The sequence below is a fragment of the Siphateles boraxobius genome, unplaced genomic scaffold (assembly GCF_051911475.1).
Source record: "Siphateles boraxobius isolate OS27281-9 unplaced genomic scaffold, OSU_SipBor_1 3, whole genome shotgun sequence".
Taxonomy (NCBI): Eukaryota; Metazoa; Chordata; class Actinopteri; order Cypriniformes; family Leuciscidae; genus Siphateles; species Siphateles boraxobius.
In genome coordinates this window covers 15,438,127-15,455,396 of record NW_027508919.1, presented here as the reverse complement: position 1 = coordinate 15,455,396, position 17,270 = coordinate 15,438,127, and the positions used below count along the sequence as shown (strand labels likewise).

Sequence of the window (17,270 nt, the reverse complement as noted above, 5' to 3'; positions counted from 1 at the left end):
CAGACATAAGTTGAATTCTAGTGATGTTGCTTGGCAACCATAAACAACCTGCTGCTGCACTTTGAGCTTTTATTGGGCGTCAAAACTAATCCGCTTCTATTATAATCGATGGAGCCGTTTATGCTGCGACACGTTTCGCTTGGTGGAGTATAGATGTATTAGTGTCGGATTTAGTGCTTGATGCCACTTGCATAACGTGGTATAAATGATATAGCAGGATCAATTCCAGCTGACACCATTTCATATACAATCCAGCCCTCACACTTTGGGAACTGGTAAACAGTGGAAATGCAGTGTTGCAGTGCTGTAGTTTGCTGCCGCCCAGCCCTGCCTTGCCCTGGCCTGTCCTGTAGGTCTAGGTATGGAAGATTATGATTTAACAAGGGGCCTGCATCAGGGCAGGTGTAGTGATGATGGATTGAAGTGCTTAGCAGAGCTCTAGCAGCCGGGACAGAGAGTAATCGGTGTGTACAGAGAGCTGGCCAGAGTAAGCAGAACAGATACATCAAGCCGAAATGCACAGCAGAGTCGAGCGGGGTCACATGCACGCAAATCCACATATATTTACAGATGACAGAGGTCTTCATACTCAAGCACTAACACAAAGGTAACATAATCGTCCTGCTCCGAGTGTTATATGATGTTCTGTTGCCTGCGCAGGGCTATTATTTGATTTATGGCTTGGGTCACAAGGTAAGGTGTAAAGCATTGTTTTTGTAGTATTTGATGACTACATATATGTACAGTCTGCACCTGTTTGCACAATTGAGTTCATTAATTTTTTGCATGTTAAAGCACTGTAATTTGCCTGATTTCTTTAAGTAGGCATTTCTATTGTGTACCTTTAATCTCTCAGCTCATTTATTATATACTATTTTGCATGTTTATGTATAGGCACAATAGGGAGCGGATGAGGAATATATGAGGGTTGGGCATGGCTCCCAGTTTTTTTATCTTTTTATTTTTTGTTATTTTTTGTTAACTAAGTGCATCACTCTGATATTATTATAATTTTTTTGTTCCCCAGACAATGCTCCGGTTGCACCAGAATAGATGGCACATTAATGCAGAGAGATGAAAATCCTCATCTTAAAAGCCTATGATGTTGCTTTATGGTGTTTTCAGTACAACAGCACCAATGAGTTTGAAGCGTCTCATAAAGTTATAGAATACTTAAGTATGAATGAGGCTGCCAAGTAATACTTCTAAAAAGCCATTGAAACAACTTTGAAGTGCAATTTGAAAAAACTTGATTTTGAAAGGTAAAGTGTGTACGTGATGTTAATATTCCTTTTCCTATGGCAGTTTAATATGCAGAGACAAGCCATTTTGTCGGTAGATTTCCTGAGTGAAAACAATGGGGCGAATGCAATTAATATTTTAGTGTCATATATTCACTATACATTTGCGAACCACCTGAAATTCATATTAACCACGCACTAAATGCACTAAAAAGGATTGAACTCAAGCTTAGTCCCAGACTAAAATGGATGTTTTATCTGTTTTAACTCAAAACAATTTGCATGACATATCTTAAAATATGTCAGTGCCATAGTTTTGTCTCAAGATGCACAATATCGTTTTTCTAAGGCACGTTTATAAAAGCTACTTAAATGTCCTAATTGATCTAAGGCCTAATCCTGGCTTAATCTAACCGTTGTCTGTGAAACCGGACCCTTGAGTATTTAAATAGTCTTTTGAGCCTAAAACAGTAATTTTATGAAATATTACAATTAAATGTTTTACTGTTTTCTATTTTGCTATTAAGCCCCTTTCACACAGAGATCCCGGAAAATACATTGAAAATGTGTCCCAGGATTTGACACACTGCCAGTGATTTTCTGGAATCTGTGCATGCGTTCACATCCCATAAAGATCCCGTGAAGACACGTGCCTTTGATGTGACGTGTAATGTATCCACAGCGTCTTAAGTTTGCTTATGATCTGCGATTTCTCTCGAGATACCACGCTCGTGCATTTTTTTCCTGATTTGATCATAAACTAGTGCATCGCGTAAGGTTACAATAAGCTGGCAAACGATCTCAGCTTCAGCATCATCACTATGACACACCCCATACTTCATTGGTCCAGCCTTTTGTTCACACAGTGCACGTTCCGGGACTGATCATTGAAATGTTACTAGGTCCCATTCCATCAAAGGACGTGTTTGCGTTCACACAGAAGGCACTCCAGCAATTTTATGGCAGTTTTGTGGGATCAAAAAGTGTTTCTGATTGATATTTTTGTGGAAACTGTGGTACTTTTTTTTCAGGGTTCTTTGATGAAAAGAACAGAATTTATTTCAAATAATCTTCAAGTCAACTGTTTTATTTAAGGCGAGACACCCCAGATGATAAGGTAAAATAAATAAATAAATAAATAGATAAATAAATATCACCATACTTCACCAGTTGATTGATTACATTAATAATTGCAAAAAAAAATTGTATTTCAAGTTTTCTGAAATTGTATGTTTAAATATGCTAATGAGGCATTGTCTAATTAAATATGCATTCATTTGCATACATTTCTAGAACAAAAATCTGAACAATGGATGAAGTCAGGTTAAAAAATATTGTTTCATTTATTTGATATATTAGAGCCAAATGTTTTACAGAGGGGATTTTGGATATCTCTATTTATCTCTCCACAAATCAGAAAATACTGTCAACAGCCAAAAATAAAATAAAAAATCGCCATTGTTTTAAAGGAATAAAATGTTGTATAAAATCAGGAAAATGATATATGAACAAACCACTTTTGTAAAATCCTTCTTAATGTAGATAGGAATAAAACTGTAAAGTTTGGTGAATGTAAGTGTTACTGAAGTGGAGATTTCTGGCTCAATGTAGGAGGAAAAACTCATTTTGAGAAAGCGGCCTTTAAAGCAGAACTAAGTAACTTTTTTACCTTAACCGAACAGCTTTTGAGTCATTGTAATGTTTATATTACTGATTTCGTGTTGAATGGTGGTCGTCTCGCACCCCCCTGGTGCCTGTGCGCCGCAAAACCACCCTTGCAACTTTGGGCCGGTGGGCTATCGTGTAGGGCTAAGGGCTAAGGAAGTATCGTGTGATATCAGGCCTCGCGAGGTAACGAATTGCTTTACGGCACTGCACGCGTACATCCAGGATACGGCTAGCTATAAGAACAACTATCGGTCCCATGGCAAAGCTGGCATATAAGAAGCAGAAAGCTAGAAAAGCATTGTCGGAGGAACCGAGAAAGAGGAAATGGCAGACTGACCGAGCGAGCAGTCAGACACGAGTAAACATCGGACCTGCGTTTTCAGAATGGCGAAAAAAAACGAAGAAAGCGCGGTCGGAAGAGTCAAGAAAAAGGTAACGAGAATCTGGCAAACGAGGAACCGGACATGAGTCCTACTCGCTCAGTCTTTCACTGTTAAAGTTGATTCCTGCGATTATCATGAGAACAGTTGTCAATATCTCACATAATTATCAGGACATAAATAAGCCTACATGTTGTAAATAGTGTAAATGAGCGCAATTTGCAAACTATTGTGATAAATTGCAATAATCATGTCTAACAACATCATAACGGACGTTACGAAATCAGGGCTCTCAAATGTCACGCATTGAGCGTGACAGTCACTCATTTCGGTCTCATTTCGGTCTTTTGTCACGATCTTCTCCCACACATTGTATTTCTCACGCTGAAAAACTATTTGTAATATATTTAATATGCCAAAACTCTGGCCGCGCCGCTCTCACTGTGGAACCGGCAGGAATCAAGCGCGTCTCCTCTGGTGTTGTTCGTCGAGCTACACAATAGCCAATCAGAAAATAGCACTATTGTATCTGGGTAAGATTTAACGCAACAACCAATGACAAAAATGTATCTGTCGGCTGGATGTCACTCTTGCCTGTATTCAAAACTTGAGAGCCCTGCGAAATAATGCGACGTACATGATACACTTTATTGGTGTCATCTGGCATTTAGGCTCAGGTAAGCCTAACGCGGTAGGCTACTTTATTATTATGAAGTGCAGAGGCCGTGAGTGCAGATACGCTCTGCGTGAGTGGTGTTTACGACAGTAACGTTAAATACAAGTACTCTACAGCGACTCTAGGGATCGCTGTTTGACAAAAACGGAAATCCTGCATAGTACCACTTTAAAGATATATACTTTAATTGAAATCTACAGATGCAAATAGATAAAGTGCTATAAAATATACAGTTAAAAGTGTAATTTGTATGTTTTCTGTCCACTAGTCCGAAAAAGCATTTTATGAGAAGCCAAAAAGCCCCAAATCTCAAAATTGACAGATGCATGACAAATGTTTTAAAAACACTAAAGTGTCTCTCCTTAAGTTAGTCAAACAATTACTTCTGTATTATGAAAATTGTTTCTGTAATAAATGCTTTCTCTCTGTCTATCAATCAGGGGCTTATTCTTAGCCAACACCTGAGCTGTCAAAGAACGAATAAAATAACAATGACTTGCTCTAATAGTGGATTTATCTTAATCTGTTAAATAACTCATGTATAATTGAAGTGTTTTGAGAGGGATACTTTGAATGATTAGCCACTCAACAAGATCAGGCTAATCTGGGATGTGTCAGCCTCTGCAGCAACCCTGACCCATTTCCTTTGAATTAATCCTAGCAATAGTTGGGGGAAAAAAGAGCCTCTTTGATCTTCTAATGAAGGGACACTCTTCCCGATATTTCTGTTCTGAATTTGTCTGCTCACTTTGTTGCGTCTGTGAGCTCTCACCAAGGAATTTCTGGAAAAGGGTGAAGTAGTTTCAATAATTAGGCCTTGCTTTCAAAATCTCAGTCTCCTCCTCCATCCTGCTTTTTCCTTTTACTGTCATCCATCATTCAGCGCACAGATCTGCCATTGGTCATTACTATGCCAGCTCGCTTTGCATGATGGCGTTCGAAGAAAGGCGGCTACCCTACTTTGATCCTGTTTTTCTCTTTCCTTAAGTATAATAAGAACACCTAAAGCCCCCTCTACATATAACTTGATAGGTGATGCGATTGAGCACAAATCTGCATGCTTGTTTGAGTGCGCCGCAGTGCTTGTGTGTTTTCCGGGATTAGAGAGAGGGTTAAAGGCTAGCTCAGCAGTGGGGTGTTTTAGATTGGGTGGCTGTGGAGCTATTTCCAGACTGCTCTGCTGGAGGATGACTAGAAGAAGCACTGGATTCATTATTCAGAAGGCAGCGGAGTAGTACACAGCGGCACAGTCTGTCAGGCCAAGATTACCTTTGTGCATTCCTTAGACATGCGAGGAGAGCTTAAGGTTTGAGTCTCTACCCTGAGGCGTGAAACCAACCTGACTGAAAGTAGGGTTGTACTGGCTGTCTGAAAGTTATCAGGTAGTCTGTGGACTTGTGAAGTGCGAGAACATGGAGCACAGGCTTAGATTACCAGTGATCGTTGAAAATGTAGGGTATGTTTTACTTTAAAAAAGGATCAGAAGATCTTTTGAAGCATGTTGTAGCAGAGTTTTGTGGCTGCGGGCCATTAGGCAAAAGATTATATTTTCAAATATGTTTCAAAATATACATAAAATGGCCCAAAATATATTGCTACATGCATTTTAAAATGTATTTGCTCATATTTTAGAGATTTTCATTCTAAATAAATTCTTAAAATAAAATGTTTAGTTTGGAGATTTATTTGATTGATTCTTGAAGTTTTTTATTTTATTTAATTGGAAAAATAAACGTCCTTAAGCCACTTTGTTAACAACATCAAGCATTGCGTTAGTTCAGGCAGGCCACGTCAGTCAAGTTTTGCAGTCAGCAATTTCTGACGTGAACCAATCCAGTTGTGACACTTATCACAGCGGTTCATTTAAATCCCCAATCATTCAGCCTCTAGCTATTGCTTGGCTGCAGGCTGCATCTAACTCCCCCCTCCATCCCCAACTCCACCTAGCTGGAATTTGTATCTAATATTGTAATCTAATATTCGTCGCGACTGTCTTCAGCATGCAGTAAATTTCATTGTAATCATCCTTCCTTGTGTATTTTGGCTTGTTTCAACAATTCACGTGTGTGTGTGTGAGTGGGTGGGTATTGACACAAATTACATAATTCGATTAGATTTCGATTCACAAGCTTGCAATTCGATTCAATCCAATATTGAATATTTTGGATATCAGGTACAATACATGGCAAATTTTCTCAAGGAAAAACAAATTTCTTAACTAATGCTGTAAACTATGGGAGTCAGTTGTAGTATATAGGCTTCATTAGCCTACTATAATATTGAGGATAAAAATTAACTGATTGGTATACAAACACTTAAATTACACTTTTATTACACTTTTATTTATTTTTATATGAAATAAAAACATTTAAATGGTGGTTGTCATAAAAACTTGTCAGATTTATTCAAACATGCATCAAATATTGAAGAACATTAAAAATTATAATGAATATGTAATATGGTGCATATATTTAGCAAAATGCTCCTCTCTAGAGTTAATTTTTCTAGCTGACTAACGAGTTTATGGTCCCTGGATATGTTTTTTCTGAGGTAAATGTGACGTTACATGACATTGTTTACAAGCTGTTTTACTGACGTCTTTCCACGGTTGAAACAATGATTGAGCGATTCCATGTGACATGATACGGATTTCGATAAGTTGTACTCTATCTTTTAACACACTTTCAGATGCTCATTCATGTTTATTTTGCGCTGTAACTGGTAATATTAAGGCGGAAGAGAAGATCATGTGTGCTCCGCGCTGCTGCTTCTCTTGAGCTACGCCAGCGCGATCTCACGCCACAGCGCCAAAGCGGTATTTATGTTTTTCAATTTCGTAAGAAAATTGACATAATTCGAAATCTGAGACTTTGTTTCATATCAATATTAACAAAGCACAAAGATAAATGTGATTTATTGGATGGGATGCACGCTACAATGTTTCATTTATGGATGACTAGCCTAATCGATTCTTGGGATTTAAGAATTGATATCGCTTCGTAAAAATAATAATCGATTAAAATCGAGAAAACTATTTTTTAACCAGCCCTAATATATATATATATATACACACACACACACACACACACACACACACACACACACACACACACACACACACACACACACACACACACACACACACACACACACACACACACACACACACACACACACACACAAACACAAATATACATATGAATGTGATAAGCACAGTAAATGCTGCATTTATTTTATTGATGTTATTTGTGGCATCTTAATTTGTTTGGACAGGAATATTAGATGGATGATTACATACCTTATGAAGCAAAGAGGATAATGAATTAGGCCCATTGGAGTGCAAAAAGCTCTATCAATACTAACTCAATTTAAAGACTCCGAGTCGGTGGAACTAAAAGGACTAATGATGTTTAAGGATGAAACTGTTTCGTAAGGCCAGACAGACAGCAGAATCTCCATTACTCCAGCCCAGACACAATACACCTTAACATTAGGGTCATTCAATTTCCCACTCCTCTCTTTAAAGTGGACCAAGTGATTTGTTTTCAGTGTGTATTTAAGAAGAAGCCCTGGAGAAGTTTAGCATTTAAATTGGTTGATCTAAGCACATTTTACCACAGCTGTTTTTGAAGCATCGTGCTGATGAAAAATCAAAGGAAATGTGCAAATGCATGACCTTTCCTCGGCTCAATAGCAGGCAGTGTCTGAAGAGCTTGTTTTTGCTGACATCCATCTTTCTTTTATACAGTTTTGTAAAACTTTCCCAGGTACTTGGTGAGACGAAACATCACAAATTATTTTTAGACAATAAAAAGAACATCACCACAGGTCTATAGGTGAAATGAAAAAAAATAAAAAAGTTGAGAAGCAGATGAAAGGTAAGAGGGATAGTAACTGCTGGTTTACAAACTTTTGTAGTGATAGTTTTTAGTGAATTTTTTGTTGTAAAAAAAAGTTATTGATAAATTATTATTGATATAATATTATTTTCTAAGCTCTGCTCATGGCATGCAGGAACAAATATATTGTGGCCAAGAAATAAGAATTCAACTTAATACGTGAGCATGTTTTATTAATTCATTCTTTCGTTTTACTTTTTTGTTTTTGTCGTTTTAGGTAAATTGCGGCTGTGTTGTACTAATTTATTCCCTTGTTGGTAAATTACTATTTATTTGTTGGGTATTTAGTAGGGCTGGGTTTTGTCACAAATTCCACCATTTGATTCAGTTTCGATTCACAAGCTTGCGATTCAATTTCGATTAATTTTGATATCAGGTACAGTACATGGAATGAAATTTTCTCAAATAATGCTGTAACTATACAGGTAGGCAGTTGGTACTACATTATACTATAACATTGAATGTTAAAATGAACTGATTTGTATACAAACAGATAAATTACACACAAGGAAATTTTAATAATAATAAAGTTATAATACTGATTATATAATTACATAATTATGTTTCTACTTCAATTCATTTTTTTAAATATAAACATTTAAATAGTAGCTATTTAAATGGTTATATATAGCAGGTGTTGGCTAAGAATAAGCCCCTATCAAAAGTAACAAAGCACAAATTGTATAGCAATTTATTTGGATGGGTGGCTTGTTACAGTTCTGTTCAATCATCAACTGAAAACAGACTAAAATATTGATTCTTGGGATTTAAGAATCCCTATCGGTTCATAAAAATGAGGATGGATTAAAATAGAAAAATCAATACTTTTTTTTAACCCAGCCCTACTATTTACTCAATATGACAAAAAATCAAAGCTATAATGGTAACTATCTTAGCATCCACACAACATGAACTATAAAGTTCTCTTAAGTGAGTGCTGCAGTTATGATCTGCAAGGTTATTGATTACTGGGCGAAGTTTTAATATCATGCAAAACTGCAAAGAATGACTGATCCATTATCAAATGCTGAGGAACTCATGGGGAACAGTGCTGAACTGCTGAAATTGATTTTTTTACTATTACACTGGTGAAATAATACAGTTATTGACAACATTGGCGGGAAACATCATCATCAGCTTGTTGAATGCCAAACATTGCTCAATCACTGAATTTACATCATATAGTAACATGACTGACAGCAACTACTTGTGTTGGTAAGAGAGTGTAAATTAAGAAGCACACTGGCTGAGGGAAATAAGTAAAAGTACATGGCAGTGCACAAGGAGCATGTCTGTGATTGGTTTCAATGCTTAACCACTGCAAAAACATGTCAAACAATAACCATAATCTTGATTATTTAGTTGATTTAATTACACAGTCCTAATTTGTGGTGCTTTTTGTTTCAGTGTTTTCTGTATATCATATCTAACATATCTAATGTGTAATTTGTCATTCTTGTTTGTGTAGATTCAGTTGTGTACCATTACCTGCCATATAAAAAACACATCATTAAATTTGAATAATAAAAAAATAATAATAATAAATACATCTGTAATAAATAATAATAAATAAATAAATGATTAATCTGTTATAGAGAAAGACATTTTGTAATTTCTTTCCTAGTTGTGTAATTCTTTTTCTGTAAATCTGAAACACTGAACAGACATTGCTATAAGAAATTGCATTTCAGTATTTTATATGGCACACCCCAACAAATAAATGTGGATATTTTTTGGTGTTTGGGGGACGAGGTTTAATGATATTTACTCAGTGCAAGAGCCAATATAGTTCAGTTGCCATGCATTCAGATAAATAGAATAAATATATACATTCAGATAAATTTCATTACATACTGTATGGTGAATGACGTTGATTCCCTTTGAGCAAGATTTATAATTGATGATTGACAAAATCATCATGCCAGAAGTGGTGTATGATCCGTCTTTACTGGGGTCTTGGTGAAGCTTTACATTGGTAACAGATTGCCGATGTCAGTTTCAGACGGAATAGCTTGAGGGTGATTGTGTCACAGGAATCGTCTGTCCTTTTAGTCTAAAGTTTCTGCCTGACACAAAATTCGGAGTAAGTTATTAATGATAAATAACTACGAGAAAATGCTACCTACTGAGCATATTCAGCTATTAACAATTAGAAATCAGACTGAAGGAAAAATATTAAGAGGGACTGAAATTATTCTCCGTTGGGTTTTAGTCCCAGGGAACTCTTTCAGCTCTGTGGTGGTGTGACTTTGATTAAATACTTGTGCTCTGCTTCACGCTGGACTCTGAATGCCTGAAGAATAGCCTGTCATGGCAGGTAGACAAGTTCCACTATTATGCTAGATAGTCTTATACTGCCGAGTATACTCTTATTCTCTTACACTCATCATGGGTGGGCCCTGCCCCACTGCCACATCTATTGAATATTTCCTTTAAAGTGAGGGGTGACTGTCAGTTTGAAATATTATCTTTTTCTTTTATCATAACCGTATTTGGTAATTCAGTTTATGCTTCTTGCCATAATGATGCACTCTCAGAAAAAATGGCACAAAGCTGTCTCTGGGGCAGAGCCCTTTCAAAAGATACCAATATGAAGGGGTGGGTGATATGGCATATCACATTTTTATTTTTAGGGAGGATCACGATCCACAATCTTTTCAACAGTTCTTTTTCATGTTTGTCAAGACTATTTTGCAATTTACAGAGCAGTACAGCCAAACTAACGTCTCTATTTTAAAAGTTAAGCCTTACAAGGTAACAAAATATAAAACAAATAGTTAATTTTATTCAATTTCATTATTTATCTTTGTTAGTAAAAATAAGATCAAAGATACAAATTAAATAAATAGAGCTTTTTTTCCAGCATTGTCAAAACGATCTCCATTCACACAGAAAACGACTAAAAATGCTGTATTTTGCAGCCAGGCCTTTAGATGGCAATGAAACACTATAGATTGAACACGTAATATGCATGTGCATGACGTCATCGTTTTCAGAGATTCACGTTTTTGTTGTTTACTCGGAAACCGTTTTCAAAAACGTGCACTTTGAAGACAGTTTTCAAATATTTGCGTGTTCAGCCACCCAAAACGCTGTTGTTGTGTAAACAAATGGCCAAAACACATAAAAAGTTTTATGTTTTTAGTTGAAAATGGTGTCGTGTAAACAGCCCCTCAGACATGAACAGAAAAACAGGTCAAAAACAAATAGCACAATAAGATGCAAAGAGAACTTAGTTCAGTACTTGTTGTGACAGCTGACTGTGCGCGCATGCTTCTGGTGTGTTCACTCAGAAAACTGTATGTCAGAACAGCGTGCAAATAAAATTATTTGAAACCTTAAACTGGCAAGGCTTTAAAATGCATGCAAATGATACATTTTGATGATGGTGAAGAACTGCAATGTCACACGAACATAACTGTTTATACGCCCACCCCCACCACTATGTTGCTAAACAGAGGATGTGAATGAACGTCGCGTTGTATCTGTTCTGGGTTGGAATGTGCATTGTAGAACGATACTAGCGATCTCTCTCAGATCGTGGAGACATTTTAATGGTTCACAATCTAATATCGTGAGGATACCACACCCTCCTACTAAAATGTACCTTTAAGTTATGCACTAATATGCACCCTTTAGGGGTAAATAAGGTGCGAAGGTATGAGAGTGCTGCATACTGAAAATTAATAACCAAATCAGACACTTTCCTGTGGCTATCTTTTTTGTTTTGATTATAGAGGTTGTTTACGTTTATATATACAGTATATTATAATTATGAAAACAAGATGCTTAAGATGTATATTAATAAATTCTTACATATTTTAGATAATATTTTGGGTTGTTTTGGAGGATGTGTTAGTGGCTCACAAAGACTGAACTTGAAGTAAAATACTAAGTAATATAATACTAAATACTAAGTAAAATAATTATATTCCACTGGTAACTGCTGGGTTATTCCGCGCTCCAGAGGGTTATTCCAAATGTGACATTTTCTCTCAAGTGATTGGATGTGATACCAACTGGCAAAGTCAATGGAAGGAGAGCTAAGGAGGGATGTCTAAATATAGGGTAGTGCTTGGCGCAGAATAATCAAAAATGCTTATAGTCTTCGAAGGAGCGGGAGTCAGTGAAAAAGCTCTTCAAGACATTTCAAAAATGTTCTGTGGAATTACATGCTCAAATAATGTGTATTCAACGTCAATGCATCATTTTCATTGCCTTCAAATGTGCCTGTGTTCTTACTGTTAGAGGAAAAGGTTCAGAGTTTGTTAAAAGATTTTCTGTTTTTCTACTGTTTGTATTGAGATTGAATAATAATTTAATTCCTTTGAGGCATGCACAGACTATAATGTGTATTTCACATTCATCTGTTACTAACATGCTCATGGTGTCTAAACCTCAAAGGGTCCTCTGTTTACCACAGAATTCATGAATGCAATTTTCTTTTCATTATATACAGAAATGCAATACCAAACCTCCTTTTTCTGGTAGTATTTAGTCTCATTTATCAAATATGACAGTTTATGTTATACTCTTGTCATGGGCAGGGGGATGTATTTTTTATTTCTTTTTGATAAATGTTAGATGAACAGCTATTTACTCAAAGGGTTTTTGAGCTGATTTTTAGACAAAAACTAGAAAAGACTAATTGTTTGCATTCTTTGTTGAAAGAAAACAATAGCATACATAAATGATTTATTGGTGTTACTATTACTAGAAAATACAGTATTATACTTGATATGTGGTAACCAGAAAAGATAACTGTTTCTTTTTTTTTTTATTTGCTCAAACTAAAGAAAAATATGTTTATCTATTAACATTTGGCTCACATAACTATCAAATAGGCAGAAAGTAGTATTGACATCACTATATTTATGTCTGTCAGCATACATTTGTGTCAGTGTATTTTCATGTGTATGTCCTCTGTAGATCCCCATCATGAGAAAGGAAAATGCAGATGACTGTTCCATAGACAGACATTAGTGGTAGCATTAAGAGTAAAATGATGATGTCGTTTCAGACGCTCCATCCAATATTAATCAAAACGATCTTGTTAAATCATAGTAGAACAAATGTATCCATCTTGCCCAGATTGCAAATGAAAACTTTCTTAGGCACTTCATATTTTTGCCAAATGTGCCTGAGAATGTCAGTGTAAAGGTAAACACAATCTTACACTGGACAGAAATGCTCATGGAAGAGAAATCTGGTGAAATCACAAGCTTGTGTACGTCCAATCAAGAAGGAGAGAATTGTATTTTATTGCTATAGGAAGTTTGATTAAAGGAAGCTGATTGCCTCAGATCTGGATGGAAAGCCTGCCAAATGCCTTAACATTCTGTTCATGCGGTGTGTAATCATTTGTTAGTATGTGGAGTCTAGCGGCGCTCAGATTGAATCAGAGCGGTCGCCTCCTTATCTAGATTGAAGGAAATAATTTGTTACAATTTCCCATTAAGTCGCATTCAGAAAGGCATGAGTTACCTTAAGGGCACGTTTAAGGCAAATTGTGCTGCCACAGAAGTTCACTGTCTCTTAAGATTGCTGGCTGTTTCATTTCCAACCGCTGTCTCGGGCCGTTTGATGTATTAGCGAATGCAAACAACAAGAAAGTGTAATGGTGTTCACCGTGTCTGGGCATGACACGACATCGCCGTCTTTGCGTCGGTTGACCTCTTTGTGTCAGGAGCACGGAGTGGAGGGAGAACTGTTTCCTCTCCAACACTTTGTCTAATGCACCTGTCACGTAGGCCTATTTTAACCCTGTCACGAATGTAGCAAGACACCTGTCATAATAATTCCTGTTCTTTCCTCACTTCAGCCTCTGTCCGTGAAGCGCAAAATTAGTTGCCGTTTCATAGTTCTTGACGTGGCAAAAAAAAGGTTGATTCTACTGTGGCGTACACATTTTTAATTACTGCATCCAGAGGAACATTTTAAACATGTCCATTTTAAAGCAAGAAGACACTGCAGTGATTAAACAACAAGCGTGCAAATTCAAATCTGAGTATACAGTACTTAATGTGACATGGGCACGAGCAGTCAGACTGCACATATTTCATTACACTAGTTTGTGGTCGCACGCACATTCTCAGGCTCGTTCACTGACTTCAGTCACTTGTCACATCGCTAGTCTATGACAGGCCCATTTTAAGAGCTCACCAGAGATATATGTTCACCATAATAACAGCAATAACAGTTTATCCTGCAATAACCGTGCTCAGACGTTTTCACGCAAATGCTTAGTTATTATTTATTTGGGTCACATTTTATGTAAGTTGTCATTAACTATGTACTTACATCAAACAATAGATATATTTGTACAATGTACTTATTGTGTTCATATTGTATTGCAACACCTTTGCTGTTAATTTAAGGTTAGACAAAGGTTTGGTGGTACAGAATGGTTAGGTTTGAGCTGGTCGTACTAGGCAGCCAGTCAGGGTGGCAAGAAAGAGAGAGACTTGCACTTATATATCAACAAGTTATCTCCACATTAGTTATTATAAATCTAAATTAACTTTCATTCTTTCTACCTAGTAGTGCCACTACTAAAAGTTTTTTGTGTTACTTAACCTAAACAACACTTAAATTAAGTAATTGATTGTAATGATTACTCACTTCAGTAGTTTTGGACCAAGTACTGGAAATGTCTTGTTTTTTTTTAAACACATCCCTGATGTGTGTGATATTGAAATCTCACGATGTGTTGCTGTGTAACAGTGTTACATATCACACTGATCTTTGACACAGATAACATAACTGTTTAAATGAACAAAAAACAACAACTTTTTAAATGATAAACAATATATATATATGACAGATGTTACAGATTAGAATATGACTAATGTTCATCTGCCTTTAACATGATTTTTTTTAATAGTATTTGGGTAATATTTAGGTGCATTTCCACTTTGCATTGCAATGTGGCTGTATATAATCTGATCACACTCTTCCACACAAAATGGAAAACGCCACTTAATGGAAACATTTCCATCATTTACTGAATTTTAAAAACATTGAGGGATAATTCCAAAATGCCTTCCATTATTTCAAGAGATAAAAATAAGGTGTTTGGTCTACTGCGTTTCCCCACAGTTTATAAACATTCCCACCGTAGAGGATGCTAATAAGGATTAGAAAGCAAAGAAAAGGGAATAAAATAAAGTTTTAAAGGACCCCCGTGAAAAAAGCCTGGAAGAGGCATGTGAGTGAGGATCTGGGGAGAGAATCAACAGAGAGAGAGAATTTAAAAAAAAGAACCTCCAGAATCTGTCTCCAAGAACCAAGCACTTGATAAAACTAAAGGAGCTCTTGTGATATAAATGTCTCATTAAAAATGTGTTATGATATTTTATTGATGGATAAAGTAGATCATGATGGAAAATTTACAGCCCAGTCTGTCAATGTGATGTATAATGATTATTTGTAGCGCAGTGTCTGTATTACAAATCACTTGTGTAGTTAATAATGAAAACACATTAGTGTTTACACCTCGTTGCGTGCACACTGAATGTGCTGTCAGTGATGTGAACACAATGCATCTTTTAATGGGTTTTATTTTGGTCATGAGCTGTTTGATTTTAATCTGATCATCGAAAATACAGGTTAACATTTACATAGTTAAAATGATTCTATTTGACAGTGTTATCTATGCTAATACATTTTACATTTTAAATCTGTCCAAATGGATTTTTGAATCCATAGTAGTGTTGTCACGATATCAAAATTTAAAATAGCTCGAGACCGATACTGAATCGATACCATGGCAAAAAACAAAAACATTAAAAGTAATTGAATAATATGACAGAACTTAAAATGCATTATTTTATTAATTAATTTTACAAAACTAAAAACTATATGACTGCTCTGCTTTTTAACAATTCCCTGAACTTTATTTAAAAAAAATAATTACATGCCCCAATGTAAACATACTTACAGAGATGTTTGCAACTGTCACATTATCAATAATGTTATCAATCACATTCGCTAACCTTTCACAGTTCTAAAGAGGTTGGGATAGGGTTGGGTGATATGACCAAATTTTTCACAATACGAGTAATTACATTTTTTCTATTGTAATTTTATATCATAATATAGTTATTTAGTTTTATTTTTTCTTTGTTTTAATAATTATAATTACAGACAATATGACAAATACAATATAAGAAAGGTACTAATGAAATAAACAGTGCTTTTAGTTCATCGGGTAGGCTAAAGTAGGTCTATTTAACAGTAAGCTAGCATTCAAATGAGAAATTAACTAATTAAATGTAAATAAATAAATTAACTATACACTGATTTTTTATCTATTAATTAAAGTAATTCAGTCAAGCAGTGGGTGTTTTTCATTTTCTTTTGTTGTTTATTGGACAGCAGCAGTTTTATTAGGTTACTGTCACTTTAAGACCTGCACGGATCCAATATAATACACATTCGATTATTTCTGAACTGTTTATAGTCACTAAAGTAATACCCTATTGTGTTTATGTGAATAGTCACCATTATGTGCATTTTGACATTTTTGACCATTCGAGCACAATAATCCATGAATGAGAATTGCATTTGCGATCACATGCTTGTCTGAAAGGTGGCATTCTGTGCGTGCGCTTCAGGTCTGAGCACAGCAGCGTACAGAGTTCTTTTTTCAAGCCTTATTGTGCTTAACTATTTTTAACACCAAACACATCCAGCACTTTATTTTCTCAATCATGCATGTTTCTTTGTTGCTCTAAAATGTCTTTAATCCGTGAAGCACTGCGCAGATATATTTTTGCTTTGGCTCTTATTAGAATGGTCATTCTTAAAGTACCTGTACTAATAAAAAGTTGTATTGTACCATTTTTAATAACAGGGTATTGCGACGCCGGTATATTGTGCTGCACTAATCCATAGTATATTATAACATACAGTATGATACATGAAATGTGATGTGGGAAAAAAATAAATCTGGCTTTTCATTTTGTTATTGATGCATTTGAAATGGTAGTAATAGATTATAAAATACGTTTTGATCACTGTCACTACCATTTTGACATTTAAATTATTGATCGTAAAAGAAAAGAAAGAGAAAAAAGGAAAGCAAATTATTCCATCATGCTCCACATACACTTTATTCCTCTTGGTGCTTTTGCATGATAATAAAGGCAAATATTGATTTTTTTTGTGGCTTGCCTGAGCAGTACGTCCCTGTCACAGTCTAGTGTGTGACAGCATATGTTTGGACACCCGTAGTCAGATGGAAACAGACCTGTCAGCACGGCGGCAGGATGGGACAGTGAGATAATCACACAGTGTCATTTTGGGGGGCAATTACCCAGCTTGGAGTGAAATGAGAAAACCTGTTTTTTTCCTGCTGTCCTAATGGAGGTTCCGGTCATTAGTTAAACGAGAGTCTCTCTGGCTG

General features: G+C 35.9%; 1 protein-coding gene across 2 annotated transcripts in view; it reads left to right on the top strand.

Annotated features, from left to right (window-relative positions):
* LOC143756994 (teneurin-3) overlaps nucleotides 1-17,270 on the top strand; it is a 171,627-nt gene that overhangs the window by 78,301 nt on the left and 76,056 nt on the right. The window lies entirely within an intron of this gene.